This window comes from Canis lupus, chromosome 4 (genome assembly GCF_048164855.1).
Source record: "Canis lupus baileyi chromosome 4, mCanLup2.hap1, whole genome shotgun sequence".
Lineage (NCBI taxonomy): Eukaryota > Metazoa > Chordata > Mammalia > Carnivora > Canidae > Canis > Canis lupus.
Window position 1 is genome coordinate 81,982,749 of NC_132841.1, and position 19,776 is coordinate 82,002,524.

Genomic DNA, 19,776 nt, shown 5'->3' on the forward strand with positions numbered 1-19,776 from the left:
TGCAGGGAGCCTGACATGGGACTCGATCCCGGGTCTCCAGGATCAGGCCCTGCGCTGAAGGCTGCGCTAAACTGCTGAGCCACCCGGGCTGCCCAAATTAATATTATTTTTAGTGCTTCCTCAAGGACATTTTTAACTGTGCGTGTGGAATGTGAAGAATTTAATAAATACTAGTCCGGTTTAATGCCACATTGAGAATTGCTGATATGAGCTACACAAAACTTCTGAGTAGTCTTTCTAATTATACTTTAATAATATACAATATTTTAATGATGACTTTTAAATAATCAGACATTATAGAATATATCACAGCCCCTACTTTTGGAAATGCATGCATTTGTTTCTACCAAGAGAACATGTCTTGCTCTAAAACACTCAAAATGTAAAATAACATTTTATTAATGTGAAGAAGAAATACTTTATGACCTCTATTAACAATCAGTACATGTATAAAGGAAAGATTCTAGTTTTGTTTTCAATATATATCAGGAAATATACATATATTAACAGAAAATCCTGAACCAGATATTTTTATAAGACATTTCTGTGAAGGATTTTACCAAAAGGATTATTTATGATAATAAAAGGTAACTTTTAAGTTTTATTATGTCTTGCCTACTACAGGTAATGTAAAAATCTCATATGCTTTGTTCTCTATGTTATTTTGGGATCTTTCAGTAGTCTTTTTTCTTTTTTGGAGGATTATTCTTAGTGAAGAGTAAGGGGGCATATATTTTTAAAATGTTGAATGACTAGAACTATTTCAAAGGAGCCTTAGATGTTTTTGTGTGCTCTACAATTTTTTTCTTTATTTTCTTAAGTCTTTATTGAAATTCCAGTTAGTTAACATACACTGTTATATTAGTTTCAGACATACAATATAGTGAATCAACACTTCCATACAATACCCTGTGCTTTACTATTTTTTTTACAAATGCTGCATTTAAACCTAGTAGGTCAAATTTTAAAAGAATCCTGAGTTAGCATATGTTACATATAATAATGAGATTATTAAATAACTTTTCAGGGACAAATGATTATAGTTTATCTCAAAGAGAAGACATATTTCAAAGTGCTTATTTAAACTCTAAGTGAAATTCCTAAATGCCTTATTTTTCACAATTGAAAATAGATTTCAGCCTTTTTGCTAAACCCAGTTGAGTCTCTGATAATCAAATGTCATATCTTTAAAATATTTTTTAAAGCAATAACAATAGTTTTCCTTGAAATGTTAACAAATTAGTATACTTTTACCACAAATAGAAATATAATAAATTGGAAAGGGAGACAAACCATGAGATACTCCTAACTCTGGGAAACGAACAAAGGGTTGCAGAAGGAGAGGTTGGGGGGAGATGGGGTAACTGGGTGATGGGCACTGAGGGGGGCACTTGATGGGATGAGCACTGGGTGTTATACTATATGTTGGCAAATTGAATTTAAATTTAAAAATGTTTGAAAAAAGAAATATAATGACAATTTTTTTACTTAAGGTTTAGTGTTAAGTTTATATAATCCTGTTAACATTTTAAAATGTAGACTAACAGAATACATTTGTATTTTCTTAAAATTGGAATTGACCACTGCAGTATATTTCAGATTACGATCTAACACTTGTGATATAAACAACTTCATGGCCAGTACTTAAACTATAACAGTTTCAATTTTCTCCCAGATGGACAACAACTTGCATCAACAGCTGTTCCATCTTTGCCTAGGGGCCAATAAAGAACTGGTTTTCAGAAGAGAGACAAACAAGCAAAGGGCAATCAATTGATGATCCAGCCGTTTGAATTTGGACAGCTATTTACTTACCTACTTAAACAAGCAAGGGTAGATTCACATATTGTCATTTAAGACTTAGCTTTTACTTCAAAAGCATTGATTCCATAGAAATTTAATCTTGCAACTTAATATTTGGTGACCAGAAAACTAAATATTGGAAATGTTTACATATGAATAATGAGTTAGCTTGGCGTTTTAGAAGGTCAAGCATGTACACGGATGGTGGAGTCATCTTTAAGATGCTGCATCTTCTCTCTGGCATGTATCTTTCCCAAATATACCAATATTAACTTGCTATAATAATATGAACTTTTAGAGCTTTGGCCTGGAGCACCAACATGGCTAGAGAATGCAATGTGGAGAATTAGAGAGAAGTTAGGGAAGACCAACTGGCAGGATTAAAAAAGTGCTTTTGAAATCTGAACATAAAGCAAAAACCTTCAGATTTCGGTCCAACACCCTCCCAAGTGAGCTGTTTTACAATAACTCACTAAAAGCATACACATCGTTGGCCTGCCTATTCCCCCGATGAAGCCAGGGGATTAAGGCAGTAGCTGTTACTTTCCTCTTGCTTGTGCTCTAGAAATAGATGAGAGTTTATCAAAACACAGGGATTTGAAGTCAGAACAGAACTTCAGTTCCTGCACGTGTGAAATGGAAAGCTTCCAAATGAACCTAAAGCGTTATAAGTCAGGATATCGGTTACTATTGTGGGAGGGGTGGTCAGGAGGTTTAGGTGGTTTCCCTCCAACGAGCACACTGACTCCATTTTATTTTATTTATTTATTTATTTATTTATTTATTTATTTATTTATTTATTTATTTTTTACACTGACTCCATTTTAAAATGGGTCCAGCCATGTCAATTTTTCCCACAAGACAGATTCCGTTAAGATTTAAAATAAAATGAAAAAAAAATGCAAAAGCAAGTGTGACATTATCATCCAGACACAACTCATTTCAGAGTGTGAGTCTTGGTTACCTGCAGACGTACACCCAGACACAGAGACAGAACAGGAAAGGAGTTAATAGCAGTGAAGTAAGACTTAGGGACAAAAGTTTCAACTGAGAGGAAACCTGTGGATGAGGTAGGCGCATTTGTGAATCATGACTGAGTTACACGCTTGGTGACTTTCCATAGAGGCCTGGAACACCTGGGGCCTTGGACTGCTCCAGTGGGTTTGTGGTTACCATGGCATCCTCAGAAAAATCACCCTTCCCTGTGGAAAAAAGCAGAATGGAGACTCAACAGCAGTAAACCAAAAGAGTTTGGTCCATGGTAGAGTCCCTGAAAAGAGTACAGATGAGATTTTCCCCCTAAAAATGGAAATCACAAAGAATAAAAGTGCTTTTGCCTTGGGGCCACACACAGTGGCAGTTCCTACTGCAGCATCTGTGGCTGGTGCTAGTGCTGAAGTCTCCGGGGCAGAGCTCCTGAATGGTTCTTCTCAAAACGCTGGCATCTAAGTCCTTTCTCATGTTCTCCATCATACCCAGAAACAAAGATCAATTGCCATGGAAACCATGGTGAAACTACATATTTAGATAAATATATCACTTGATAGATAAATAGGCTGGTGATGGATGGATATTTGCATTTAGATATTTAGGAAGGGATCCAAACGGATTGTGAACAAAGGTTCTGGTCTTGTATTTGCCAACACTTGATTTTGAAAGGAGTTTTCAACTTCTACTAGGCTCACTAGTTGTTTTTTTTGGGGGGGGGGTAGGGGGAGGGACAATACATGTGAGAAACTTCTGGTAATAGAAGAAGGGCTTTCTCATGGGTCTGAGTTGTTCAGAAGATATGAAGTGCCCAGGACTTCACAGGAAACTGGATGGAATGGGGCAAGAGGGGCTTCCAGGGGCTATGCAGCGACTTACAGTTAAGGCCATATATATACCCGGAGGGAACCTAAATTATGAGAAAAGACAGGCTATAGTCACCGTTGAGAAACCTGTGTGATGCATGAGGACATGGCTCCACAGCACTTACAGGGAATGAGTTCAGAAGGTGGGCATGGTCAGAAAGTTCAGGAGTCGTCACAGCGAGGCCAGAGAGGCCAAGGCATACAGACTGTGATGGTAGGACAGTCGCAACTGTATGTGCCACCAGGAGAGCAGGAGTCACAGCCCAGAGGAATCATCTCAGACCCTATAATGTAGCATTAAAACATTATTTTTGGAGGTCAGATTTATATAAAGGATAAAATTGCAGGGTAGGGTCTTGATCTTCTGTTAAAAAAAAAAAAGTGAAAGAAAAAAAATAAAAAGGTTTCCCTTAATGCATGAAGAGTGACATGAAGGTAAGCTTTCCGTTGCCACTTTGCACCCGGAGCTAAGCTAGAGGTGGGTGGTGATAGGAGGGGAGGGAGAAGGGGATGCGGGCGTCGCTTGCAGTGGCAGAAAATAGGAGGACGCAAGGGTAATTTAACCTACTTTTGCTGCTGCACCCCCTGCACTCATGAAAGCATTAAATGGGAGGACCAACTCATTTAAACCAGTTATTTTGGGAGTAAAAAGAGATGCTGTTAATAATTAGGTTGGACAATGGGTTGTATGGGCACACTATCATTAAGGCAGCTTTTGCATGCATCAGCTAGAATGTTCATGACGTGGGAAAGCACAGTTAATCCATTTATTCAAGACTCAAATTCTTTGTCATGTGGACATTTCAGCACTGCCAGAGCTGGGGGAGAGAACTGCTTCCCTGGTATTTATCACTTACCAAATTGTCTTCCTCGTTACAACAGGATTGTGAATGTCTTGGAGAAGAGACTATGCCTAGAGTTCTGTATGTGACATAGAAGCCGAGACACTAAAGGTAAAACTAGGAGAAAAATTAGAAAGAGGGGGAGAAAAGATTACTCAGTTTTCAAAATTCTAGTCAAATCTCAAATCCTCCTTCTTTGACTCTTTCCATCCTGCCGTGACTAAAAGGAAAAATGGCATAAGAATAAAGTGTCAAAACTGCAGGACAAAAATACCAGCTTAAATCACATGGTTTGCCAATTACTGTTTTATTTTTTAATCTCGAAATTGTCTGTCTATAAAATTCCTTTGTCAATATTTGGGCATTGATTACAAAAATGGAACAGTTTTCATTTCATCTGTATTGTCATCAATTTAGGAGAAAATGAGAAATAATAAACTATTAAGAGTTAAAATAAAATATGCAAGAACGAGTTTCTCATAAATATTGCAATCACACATTGCAAGCACTTATTTTTTTCCCAAACATAGCAAAGAAATATATGCCAAAATACAGGAGTGAAACTTACCAGATGTCCAACAGCCTCAAGCCACACAGATATTGGTCAAAACTTGAAAATTCACAGATGTAAGACAGTCTGTTATTCTGCTTCAAGCACTATTTTCATTCCAGTAAAGCCACTGAAGTGTATGACATCAAATAAATATATTTATGCTTTACTTTTATAATTTTGATTAAATGAAGTCTTTCAACTTATAGTATGGAAGCATCATTTCACTGATTCTATCTGTGCCACTTTATCCATCGTCATATGGATGGAGTAAAATATTTCATAGGCTAACTAATATTTAAAAGTAGATATTCTCAAGTCACCGAAGTTTATTAACACATTTAAAAAAACTGTTTTAAATAATATATTTTATAAAAATACAACAAAATATGTTAATGAGCTTTTAAAGTAGAACTTCTGATTTCTTATTTAATTAACATGTATTGAATGCCCACAATGCAGCAAGAATTGTGCTAGACACTGTGCTGGGAACACAGAATCTTGGCTTCTTCTTTCATAGAGATTGCATTCTACTAAGAAAGGTCTTGCACGGACCCCTTGTTTCTTAATTAAATAGTTGTGACTAACTAATCAATTAATTAATGTATTCTGTCTGGAGTATTAAAGCTTTCAAGAAAATATATAAAGGGCTAAAATAAAGAATAATGAGGATGGGAAAGGCAAAGGCTACTTTAGACAAGCTGATGAGGGAAGTCTTTTTACTGAAGAGATGCCATTTGTACCAAAATCCAAGAAAAGAGGTGCTAGGTAAGTGAGGATTGGGGAGGAGAGCATCACAGGCAGAGAAAACACCATGTTTTCTGGAAGGGAAGCACTTCTTCATGAAGAACTTAAAATAATTTTCTGTGTTTGGAGCAAAACAAAGAGAGGTTCGACAGAGAGTCAAGGGTCATGCCAAAGAGTTCAGAGTTTATTCTAGGAGCAATGAGAAGCCACTAAAATGCTGTAAGAAGCAGAGGGTGTAATTAAGTATTCATTTTTAGGAGATTGAACTATTTTGCAAAGGGGGGTGAAGAATACGTAACTGAGGAAGAGGAAACCAGTTAATTTGGCTAGGACACTGTGACATCACGGAGGTGAGACAAGACCTCAGCTGAGACTAAGGCGTTGGCTGTAGAAATGAAGATACAAAGAGGAGGAAATAATGTTGCTGAATTTAGGAGATGGAATTGATAAAGGCTATTAAATAATAGGATGTGAAGATGGTTCATGGTGGGAATGGAAAATTGGAAATTATTTCTAGGTTTCCAGCTTGCGTAACTAAGTGGACTGTGTTGTTTACTCAGGTAGGAAAGTTAAGTTGGAAGAGTGATCGGAGATCTGGATGAATAGAAAATTGAAGTGGGAAATAAGAGATAGTTTTTGGACAAGACAATTTTGAGAAATCCATGAGGCATCTATTTGGAAATGTCAATACAAAGTTGGGTGTGTGGGCCTGGGTTTAGAAGAGCATTCTGTTCTAGATCTATGTTGGTAGGAATCATTTTGACGACATTTAAATCCATAGGAATTGATAGTATCACTTAGGAATGAAATCTAATAGAACCAAAAAAATTTGATAGCTACAGTATTCCTGAATCTCTTACTTTCTACAAGTATCTGATTAATTATGCTTTAAATTAATCATTTAAAAAAAATTAAAAAAAAATAAATTAATCATTTTATGGTTGTGCTATAGCTCCCATCTCCTCTCACCTACTCTGTGACATCACTCCATCAATTATCTGCTCACGTCTTGGATCATCAACTGGACCATTCCAGTAGCACACAAAGGGTAGTTCATCCATATTCAGAAGAAAAAGAAACAAAACTCTTTGACTCACATCCCTTTCCACTGAAGTGTTGTACATACTTTTTTCCTCCTTATATTATCTTGGATGTGTTCCAAAGTTTTTTTTTTGTTTGTTGTTTGTTTTTGTCTCAAGGACATATTTGCCAAGATAACCAATCATTCCCACATTGCTAAGTTAAATGGTGAGCTTCCATTCTTCTCTAACTCATCAACAACATGTGTGGCTGTTGAAAAAATAACTATATTTTTCTCAAAAGAGTTTATTCACTTCATATATCCCCTGATTCACTAGCTGCTCATTCTCAACCTCCTGTGTCCTCTTCACATTCCCAAGCTCAAAACACTTCTTATTCACATTACATTTAGGACCTCAGTGGTCTAATCGTGCTTTATAATCTTAAATGCTGCCTGTATCCTAATGACTCTCATGCTTATATGTTCGTCCTCTAAAATCAAGATAAATACAATTACTTAGGCAACATTTTCACGTCACTATCTATAGGCTTTTCAAATTTATAATATATATGACTAAACTCAGGACCTTACCATTTTAATCTTCTTCTTCTTCCACAAACTAAATCCAGCAATTCCATCCTTTCAACTGACAAGGCCATAAACTAAAGCAAAAACAAAATCTTGGATGGATGTTTGATTTGTCTGTTGGCTTTCTGTTGCTGCTGCCGCAAGAAAACCAAACACAAAAACAAAAACAAAAACAAAACCCACAACCACATGTCTCAAAACACTACATTTTTACAGGTAAAAGGCCAAGAATGGGTTTCTCATGGCTAATATTAATGTGTCAACAGCCTACTGACCTTCCAATTTCCTTTTGGAGGTTCTAAGGGAAAATCTATTCTCTTGCTTTTTTGAGTTTCTGGAGACTGCCCACATTCTTTGGCCTTTAGCCTCCTTCCATCTTTAAAGCCAACAGCCATATCATTCTGACCTCTCTATTATCATACATCTCTCTAATTCTCCTGACTCCTTCTTTTACTTATAAGTACCCTTTTGATTACATTGGTCTCAGCCGGGGAATCCAGGATATACGGCCATCTGTAGATTCTTAAATTAATCACATTTGCACAGTCTCTTTTGACATGTAAACCAACATTTTCATGAATTCCTGGAGTTAGGATTTGGGCATCCTTGGAATTTTTCCACAGTTTTCTGCCTGCCACAATATAGTAAGCCATCTCATAGGGTAAAAGAAAAACACAAGGTATTTTGAAATAATGCCACCTCTAACTGCTGGCCACAAGCATCAACAGAGTCCCTGATGCATGGTAAAGGTGTTAAATCAAATATTAATATTCATTTCAAAGAACTTTTTTACAGTGATCAAATGGTATACATTTTTCAAATAAAATAAACCTAGACATTTCAATTACTTCATATAGCAAGAATAAAATAAGTAATGGTATAATTACAACTAGAAGGCTCTTTGGGGAAGAAATATAGTTTAAATATTCCATTGTAATTAATGAAAAGCAAAGATTCAGAAAAATAGGTGGCCTGTCCATGATTGCACAACTGATCAATGACACTGTTAAGACAGGCACCAAGACTCATTTCTATCTTTAATGTCTGAGATGTCCTTAAATCTAGCTAAACTCAGTAGCTTCCAAAGAATAAGTGGGAAATATACCCACACCCTCTGCTCCTAACAGTTTCTTTTCATCTCTGTATAACTGTAAATTTTACTAGAAGATTATCTTACATCTATCTTTTCTTAAAAAGGAGGTAAGAACTTTCAAGGTATTCACATGATCTTTATTATCTAATATAATGTGATAATGGAAATAATTGTATTTAAAACAACAGTGTCTCACACTTGAAGAAATTAAATGGTTACTCGATGTCAGATGTTTTCCATTCAAGAACTTTATTTCAAATAATTCTTTGGAAACAGACAATTAATGGCTTTATTTGTGAATTGCTACTGTGCAACTATTATAATTTAAATGGATTCCAGCCTCCTATTCTTAAATGAGACAGAGCCCAGAGATACACAATTTGAAGTAAAATAAGTAAATAAATAAATAAATAAGATTGACTTGTGACATATTAAATGGAAAGATACTTTTAAGTCCTATTTCATTTATGTTTATGATCTCTGAATGTGCTTGAAGTTCTGCTTTTGTTTCTGATAAACCTACCAATTTAAAATGACAAAGACAAAGTAATTGTATAATTTAGGTTGCTGTGGTTATTGGATTAGTTCCTCCTCTGTGTGAAAGTATGACTCAAAAGAACTCGGTGATGGCAAAAGCAGAGCAGAGGAAGACAACCAGTTATCCTGTCACTTCATAATGGCAGCTTTTTATCCCCTGACCCAAGGTCAATTGCATTGTCTTTGGTGAAAGATAGAGAACTATCGCTAAGAAAGATTTTACTGGGCAGCAATTTTGAATCTATTTCCTCTGATGAAATGTCAATAGCTTTCTAGGACAAAATGTAGTTTTTTCTAGAAACAAAGGTGAAATTGGTTCGAAAATGTACTCCACAAATCAATCGTCTTCCATATAAAACATTTGAGGGAGAAAAATTAACAAGTAATCCAATATGCTGTTATGTTTCCATCTTTTTATTTTAATTCATCAAACATATTACATTTTCTCCAAAAAACCAATTTAGGGAAGCATTGATGTTCTTCTAATGGTTTTAGAGTCATAAAACTTGTAATAAAAAGTCAGCTGCTGTGAACCTGGAAATCCTTGAAAACTAACAAGAGATAAAAATCCTCTGAAAGGACAGACTCATAGAACAATACATATTATATGGTGTTACAAAAAAGAAACCAGAATATTAATAAAATTCATAGATATACACACTCAAAATAATATATCTGTAAAGGTAATATTTTAGAATTATGATAAAAACCTATTTATCGTTTATGGGAAAATTAAATACCACCTTCCAAAATTTAAGTTATCAACATCTGTAAATTTTACAAAACCTTATTTTGTTCATTTTTTAAAAATGCAGTTCTTTTTTTCTCAAAACTGTAAAGATGTAATCAATCCAACTCATACAGAAGATTTAAATCTTGATTTTCATTAGTTTTCCTTAAATTTCTTACATGTTAATATATATATATATCTTTTCATAAATAATGTTAGTTGCTAGCCAATTTCCCGAAAACGGTTTGTGGTAGATAGTGACATACGATAAGGAATCCTGGTGTAAAATAGTAATTTCCTAAATGCATAGTTTTACTCATATGCATATGTGTAAAGGATTTCTAATGGAAGTATAGTAGGGAACAGAAAGAAGGGTGGCAGGTGAAGGCAGAAGGAAAAGCACCCACCAATGAGCCTACATTATTTCTGTGCGGGAGGACAGGTTGCAGGCAGCAGAAATAGCTCTGGTGATCTAGCTCCCTTGACTAGCATGGTGGTAATCTGACTCTGGAGATGGGCAAGTGGACACACAGGACACACGGTACCAGTGGGATGATCCTCCTGAAGTAGCAAGAGTTTTTTGGAGAATCCTTTCAAGTTCCCACAGCTGGTTACCATGCTTAGGGACTTTCTGGGTGCTGGTGACCCCCTCTGAAGGCTCAACTACCTGACACACTGCCCTGTACAAGCTGTTCTATGAGAACATTCAGCTGTGGAAGAAGTTCTGGTACCCCACAGACTGAGAGGAGATGTAGGACTGAATCCACGCAAGCAAGGCCTTGGATTGGGGCAGGAAGAGCCTGGGTATCTGCCGACCTCGCGGTGCCACTTGGATTTCCAGTAATGTCAACACAGACACGGAGCACATGGATCACGTGCTGCTCGATACCTTGGTTAGAAGAGAAGGAATCAGATCCATACACAAAAGACAGCCACCCCTTCCTGGAAGGAATGATCATCAAGGCTACCGCTAGAGAGAATGACAGCATCTTTATATACTTACCCAAAGTGGGAAGGATCAAGGGAGGACTGACCCACCATCTCTGCTTTCCCATAACTCCTTCAGGCTTGCAGAACAGACCCCAGTGAATGTCCAGCTCACTAATCCCTCATCCACATCTGCTTCAATGGCCTTAAATTTCCTTTTCCATCCTTCCTGCGAAACTCAGCTGTATTCCACTCTGCAACATTTGGTAGGGCTGCACATTGTCTTTGAGAAGCTTTATTCCCAGATATCTATTCAGAGAATGAGAACCACCTTGATCTCTTGGTGAAGCCGACCATCATGAATCTCATGCGGCTGATTCCAATAACTCCAACCCAAGTGCCTGAAAATATCCATGTTCACCCTAAAGTAAATAACCAAGGACTGGACTTCCACATCAAGCATCTGAAAAGCTATCCTCCATCTCACCACGTAGTTTTCACAGGTTTCTCTTGTTTTGGTCTTGTGGAGTGATGATCAAGGTGGCATCTCTGCCAGAGAAGCAGAAGTGGTACGGTATATCCTCAGAAAGACCTCTGGCAACACCAAAGATAGGGTCTAAGACTGACAAGTTAGAAGTTAGCAATCTAATTCTCATGCCTGTTGTTGGGTATGAATTCTTCCCATAACCTACAATGACTACTTTTTGTTATCCTGGGTAGAAATGTTCACACCTATCTTTATTCAAGTTATGCAGGTTGAGGAAGAGACACAGTCCTTAATTAAAAAAAAAAAAAAAGATAAGAAGAGCTTAGTAACTATAATTATTCAAATGGCAACATGTGTTATTTTTTGACTTTCAGAGAGAGTGCTTGTCTTCCCTCTGGCAGTACCCATATGTCTCAACTCATCTGATCCAAGGGAACAAAAAATAGTGATGGAAAATTTATGCCCGTCTTATATGATGAAAAACCCATTTATAAAAGTAGGAGAATACTTTATCTCACTGTTCTTGGGAATTGAAGTAGCTCCTGTCATTATTATCCTTAGCAATCTGCTAACGCATCGTTTTGTTTCCTATCCCCATTATATTAGGGTTGTTGACGGGGCTAGTGGTCTTTGTTCCAGGGAACAGAAAAATGATTCTCTTGACCTAGAAGTTGAAATTGTCATATGTCCTCTTTGGGATTCTTATGGTTTAGAATCAACAAAGAAGAGGGTTACTGTACTTGCTGGGGATATTGATCCTGACTGCCAAGGACAAATTAGTTTGCTAATGGAAGAAAGAATCAGTATGTTGAAAAGTATGAGATCCTCTATGGTGTCGTTTATATACTATCCTAAAATTAAAAGTTTATTAAAAATTGAATATGACTTATAAGGCACCTTTGAACTTGGTGTTCTCATTGACCATATTCTGCTAATACCTGATTAATATTATATTCCAGATTTTTATCTTCATAATCAGAAAGATATTTAAATTAAAAAAAATGTCAGGGATACGGGAGAGCTTGGTTCTTGTCTCATGGAGTTGGAGAATGAATCTCATGGACAAAGGAAAGTGAGTAAAGGAATAGCAGTTTATTAAGTGAGGATACAGAGAAAGCTCTCAGGAGTGAGGAATCCCAACAGGGTTGCCACTGAGGGCTCATAGGGTTGGTCTTTCATTGAGAGCCTAATCAGGGAACCTAAATCCTTTTAACATATCCAGTGATATCACCATTGAGTAAGGACTAGTGATAACATCTTTAATGGCTTACTTCTTCTTTGGGATCTGGTTATTCTTTGTTTTTGGTCACAGATGACTGTCATAAAAAAAAACATATGCCCTGTCCATGCCTAGGGCAGGGTGGTCTGGCTTGTTCCCTTACCTCTGGTTTCCTTACACCTCAGCATTTTCAGAATTTTTGTGAGCCTGATTCCGTGGCCCCTACCTAACCCTGTCTAGCCCCATTTGTCCCTAACTCATCAGTATTGTATTTACTATCTGACAATGACTATTCTAATTTGCCACATAAGACGTTTCAAGGCATTTGAGACTTTGATAGTTATTTGAGATTATAGCTGATCAAGACACGCCATAGGATAACTGGACTTTAATATTGATAATATTTTAATGGTAGTATAACACAACCTTCTTGATGCCTGGATATCAAAATGAAGACAGCATAATTTATACTATGTCATAATCACATAAAGAAAGAATCCTGAAAGAACAGATAAAACATTCTACTTCAATGTCATTAAAAGTCATACATTTTTGTGATTTATAAAATAATGAGATAAGAATCAGCTGAAAAAGATCAGAGGAGGTTGGTAATGGTTCCATATACATCTAAAAATAAACTTAAAGAGGCAGAGATGAGCTACCCTTTTAATACTCAAGGATATAATCACAGAAGTAGCTTTTACTTTCATCCTGGTAAAATATCTATATATAGGCTGATGAGTAATGATGACAAGTGTTCTATCCGTTCCTAGGACCCTGCTAACTCAGTTCATTAAATGTATTCAGCTAATGAAGCTGAGGTCGCAAGATCAATTCCCCTGTGGTCTTTATATTTTCCTAACTGCCGTCACACAAAATCATTTAGAGAATTCAGACTGGAAATATATAGGCATTCAGTCTAGTTAGGCATCTTAATTAGGTCAGTCCCCTGCCATCAGAAAGAAGCATCTCTTTGAAAACATTTTGCACAAAAGCTTTTTAAAAACAATTTGTTTCATTATATACCATTTAAACAACTACTTTCTACTAATTTATATTTTAATATGCTAATCTGAATACCAAATTATACCATTAATAGGAATGATAGGGTCACAGGAACTTGTAATTGAAGCAACAAATTCATCCCACTTTCATTTTTGCCTTTTGGTTAATTTCCCATTTGTCCTTCAAATGGTGAAAATGAAATAGCCAAAATGAGACTTAGGAAGTGAATTATGCAGGTATCTGTCTCAATCATTGATATTTCTACTTGCATTGATACAGAAGGTTTAATCATTGACTTGTGTTTAAAGACTCTAGATAATGACAGATAATAGATAAAGAGAGAAAAAAGGAGAGAGATCACCTATGTAGTGAAAGTATACTCTAAAAATCATGGATTTATGCTGATGAATAATTAACCCATATAATGGATACATTGCTTATTACTCATTACTCCAGTCCAAGCTCACCTTAGAGAAAAATAGTTTCATTTTAAAATTAGTGTGTTGATAATTACAAACTTATGAAGTTAATTCCACTAAAATAATTCAACATAAATACGGTTTGGTAAGTATATAAACATTCAATAATTAATAACATCCTTCCCTCTAGAACATAATTACCAATTGAAAAAAAAGTTAAAATGATATTTGTATCATGCAAATTTATAATTTATAATATAAGCTATAATTATACAATTGGAATGTCTACAAATTATATTGTTACTTCCTCAATAAGGACATAGGAACAAGAAATAGGAAAAATATTTATAGATTTACAATTTCTATCTACTAGTTTGTTTACAGATTATTTCATCTTTTTCTTATATATACACACAGCACACGCACCAATTTGTACATTTATGTCCCACTAAATTTTAGTAATGAAAGTTTAAACCTAAAATATCTAAAATTTTGACACATATACAGTTTTAATTATAAGTAAATTATGTTTGTAATGTGTATACAAATTATATAAGAATATACTATATGGGGCAACTGGATGACTCAGTCCGTTGAGTCTGCTTTTGGCTCAAGTCATGATGCCAGCAGGGATCTATGCTCAATGGGGAGCTTCTTTCTCCTTTTCCCTCTGCCTGCTGCTTCCCCTGCTTGTGCTCTCTCTTTCTCTCTCTCTGTCAAATAAATAAATAAAATCTTAATAAATATATATATATATAATAATTATAATTTATAACTAAAGTATTCTTGGGTGATATAATGTTTTTCTTACTATATAGTAGTACACAAGGACATATAGTAGAATGTAGAAATTAATGTCGTGTAAAATAGATAATGAAGGGCAGAATGAGTGGGCTTTAAGATCTCAATTACTGAAGTAAGCATCTGGGTTTGAGTCCTGGTTCTATCACTTAACAGTCATAGGACTTCAACTATTTTATTTTTCCAGTACTTTACCTCCCAGATGTCATTTAGATTAGTACTGACCTTTAAGTTTTGTTGTAAGATTTAAACAAATTAATATATAGAAAGTGTATAGAGCAGGTCTGGCACTTGGTAGCATTATATACGTGTGTGTGCATGTGTGTGTATTTGCTAGCTATCATCATCATCATCATCATCAACATCATCATCATCTTATTATTGTTGTTATAAAAAATGCCTACAAATATTTTATAAAAATTTAAACTAGATAGCTTGTTGAAGTTATTGGCCCTAACCACATATACCAATTAGAAAGTCTGTATGGTAAAAACAAATGTCACTTTACTTGACTCTTTTGATGGCTTATGACTTATTTGCACTTAATAATGAAGTGTACAAGCAGACTACCGGTTTTGGCCAACATGGTGAATTAACCTGGGGATGCCACCTTCTTTTTTTTTTGGGGGGGGGATGCCACCTTCTTGCCAGAAAGTGAACTCTGAGGAAATCCAAAAGACCTTAAAAACATGTGCTAAAACTCCAGATAATAAGTAGAGGATACTGTTACAGCGGAGAGTTACAGCACGTTAATGTTGTATTTGGGGAACAGCATAGATGACGAGTACAGGCGACCCCTGTCCATTCCATGACTTGCTTTGGGAAAAGCTAGGCACGTTTCTGATAAAAGAGACTCAAACTTCACAGTTTTCCCTTATCAGTATTAGCTTTCTCAGGCATCAATTGCCAAAAGCTTGAAAGCACTATGGCTCCACAGCAATATGATAGAGTGACGTTGATCAAATAAGTGAGAAACCTCAGAATGTCAGATCTGTAAGGGCCAAGGGCAGGCCGCCCCAAGATGTGGGGATGTTCAATTTGGGGTGAACATTATTTTGAGTTAAAAGCAATCAAACAAGCTCTTTATCCTCCCTTCAATCACCTCTTGGTACCATTAACAGAGATTCCTCTTTACCTAAGAAACCTATGTGCATAATAGGGGAACTTTTGTTTTTCGAAGATCTCCTTTCATCTTCCTGCTAATGGTCTTTCTTCCCTTTGTATCCTCAGGCAGCTCCCCATCTCTTTAGCTCGTCTAAGCATCATGTTGCCTCAGCCTTTGGATTTCCCTGTCTGCATGTATTTCCTGTACATACACTATTAAATTTGATTTGCTCCTGTTAATCTACCTCACGTTAGTTTGATTCTAAGTCTGACTAGAAGAACTTTAAAGGGCAGAGGAAAGTCTTCGCCTTGATAGAGATACAGGTACTAGATGATTTAAGGCTCAGTTGTGTATATATACATACACACATTCACATGCCTACATATACCGAAAAACAAACAAACAAAAAAACCCCTACACAAACATAAATGTGTACATTTAACAATTTGACATTGCATATATACATATTTCATTGTAATTTAACCCCCTGATAGCAGTAGACTTTACCATCATTTTAAACGTTCTCCACCCTCTTCCCACTTGATGACTGTGGCCTTTTTTGGGCCTTCAAGTATAGAGACAAAAACTGTCCAAATCCTACAAACCTAATTAATCCTAATATAATTTACAATATTCAGGATCAAAAGAGTTCCTATTTCACAGAAGAAGGAGAATATATACAGTTTGCTAATAGAAGAAGAGGTGACAAAGGAACTAAAAATCTTTTAATACTGATATATCAATATAGACCCCAACAAGAATAAGGTCTAAATTACTATTAGATGTTTTCAAGCACACATTTTTGCAAAACATAATCATCTCCATCCTTTGTTTACTCTATTGATTTGGAACAACTCCCTAAAGAGAACTGCTACCTGGGAACAGTTCTACAAAACTGTTCCTTTCTGTGTTCAAATCAGGTTCTAAAATTCAATACATTTAAAAAAATAAAATAAAATTCAATACATTTCTATTTTAATAGAGAGAGTCGATGGGTCTAACTTGGAACTGGGAAGTCTTTTCTGGATGGTAACTGCAAAGCTACTTGATTTTCTTCTCAGTGTGGTACAACCATCCGAAGTTTCTCCAATGCAAATTTTGCAAAGAATCAGGCAATTACTTTCATTATCTCTTATGTACACTAGTTACTGTTAAACTGACCCACTTGTTCATTTATTGTTTTCATTGCTTTAATGAACTTGGTTCTGTTTTTATGTCATTTGTTTAGTTTTATAGGTGATTATGGACATGTACTTTAAAAAAATACTATTAGAACTCGAACATATTAGTATATTTTATGGTCAATTTTATTCCTTCCCATTTTAGTCCTAAAACCATCTACACACTTTCCCTGAATAGATTTTAGCTCTACCACATGTGGCTACATTTCTAACTGCTATTTACTTCATTTGCAAATGGCTTTTCTCTTTATATTGTCAATGCATGGGGTGCAAACCCATTATCAGGGCAAATGGAAGTGATATCTGCAAAGTACAGCCGTTTAGAGAACTTCAAGGCCACTTGTTCAAGTGCTAAATTCTTGGTCCATTTTACTTTTTACATTTATAAGAAGAGAAAAAAACCCACAACTGCCTATATATATATATATATATATATATATATATATATATATATATATATCTCCACAGGATGTTCTTGACCTCTATACATTTTACATAATTTACTAATTTCGCATTTTTAAAAGTTTGAGTACATATTCTCTTCTTTGACCAATATCTTATCATCAGAAGTCCCCTGCTGATTAATCGTGCTCACTTGCCATGCTTTGGAGTAGAATATGGAAGATAAATTTAAGTATCACTTTTAATAAGCTATGAGTCAACCTCAAGTACCAACTTAAAAGTTATAACATTCATACTAGCAGAGATGTTAAACAGAAGAAAATTGATCCTGTCGGTAGAAGAAAACAAACAATATGGTAAGTAGAAAACAAGCAACAAAATGGGCAAAACAAGTCTAAAGTTACTGATAAACTACGATAAATGCAAAGTTTTAAACTAATTGTTAAAAAAGTAGAGATACTAAGATTTGATTTAAAAATCACTCATCATTATGTTATTTCTATAGACACATTTAAAAATAAAAGATGCGGAAAGTTTTGACAATAAAATTAGAGAAAAATATGAGTCAAATAAGGAAAAGAATAAACTGCAAAAGTGATCTTTAATGCAATTGTCCAAGTTTAAATGATACAGAAAAATGTACAAATCAAAAGGATTTTGCTTGACACATTTCCATGACAAGAAGAAACAGACCCAGAGATTCTCCTCACAAGAATTTCCAGCCACTCTCTTGCCCCAAGGACAACTATAATTTGGGCTTTCAAGAGTATGGATTAGTTTTGCCTATTTTGAACTGTTGATAAATGGAATCACACAGCAGGCACCATTTTGTGTCTGATTCTATTGCTTCAATTTTGATTTGCAAAATGTACCCACGTTTTTTCATGTAATTATCGTTTGCTCATTCTCACGGCTCTCTCACATTCCAACGAGTTAGTTATCTATTGCTGTGAAATAAATCGCCACAAAACACCAAGCCTTCATGAAACAGATGATTATTAGATTGCACTTTCTGTGGGTCAGAAAGCCAAGCAGAATTCAGTTGAGGAACGCAGGCTCGAGATCCACCACAAGGTTGCAGGAGGTGGGAGCTAGGGTGACAGCTCAGAGCTTTAAAGAAGAAAATCTGATTCCAAGTCCCATGGTCCACTCTGGATGTTGGCCCACCCACATGGCCCTCTCATATAGGCATCAGTTCCTTGCCTTGTAAATCCCTTCGTGGGGCCACTCACACCTTGGGGGCTGGCTTCCTTCAGTGGGAATGGGGAAGCAAGAGAATCCCTAAAACAGAAGCCATCACCTCATCATTACCTAAGCTCCAAAGTGAACTCTATCACTTTCCCTGTATCTCATTGGTTAGACGTGGGCCATGAGTTCCAGTCCCTGCTCAGAGAAAAGTAATTACACAGAATGTGAATACCAGGAGTCAGGAATCATAGGGGCCATCCTCGGGGCTGCCTACCCCATCTGTTACTGAACTCAAACTTGTCCGTGCACCCGTGCGATAACCAATGTCTGAGACACCAGTTTTGAAGCAAAGAAAGCTGAGAAGGGCAGCCCAAGGAATCATTCCTAAAGCTGCCCTGTTGAGCACAGGAGCAACTTATACACATGACAGGAGGGTAAGGAGTTTCTTAAAATCTTGGTGGGAGCAGCTTGAAATAATCTGGAGGTAAGCATTCTTCCAAAATAAGGAGATGCTACTGGGGAGCTGGTATGATGAGATACATCATAATGTTACCTCTAGTCCCCATTAGGTTCCCGCAATCCCTGGGTAAACAGGCGGTAAGGGTAGAAAGGCAAAGTCAATGATTGTTTGAGGGTGAGGTTAAGAGGTGCATAAAACATAATTAAATAAGGAACAAAATGTGGAACTATGTTAGTAAGAAAACTAAGACGGTGGTGGTTTTGCTTAGGCCCAGGGACCAAGCATCCAGCCTCAAATCCCCACTTTCATCTTAGAATTCCTCAATCTTGGGGAATAGGAAATGACAGCACTAGCTGCTTCCTGCTGATGGGGGCAAAGAGAGGGGAGTGGAAATGGGAAATCTACCGTGGGAAATATTCTGGAGTGCACAGGCGTGGGGTTTGGACCCTCTTTTTGAATGTCATTGTTTCTCTGGGAGACTCTCCTGAGGTGGCGGGGCTCGCAGAGGGGCATGCCACCTTAGTTCTTTTTGTTTCTCTGGTCTCTGGACTTGATCCCAGTTGTTATAAATCTTAAAAGTAATACATACCGATTCCCAAGTAGCCATGTCTAAATCTCCCTTCTTTTTGTGATTTCCTTCAAATGCCTGGGGTGCCTGGGTTAATAAAAGTCATATTTATCATTTTGAAATTGTCACACACTTCAAGATCAGTATCAGCATATCAGTGATAAGCCTGACAGATTCATTCCAGAAAAGATGAGTGGCCCTCTTGAGGCATCTGATTAATTTGCTGAACCTTATTTAGATGCTTTTCTGT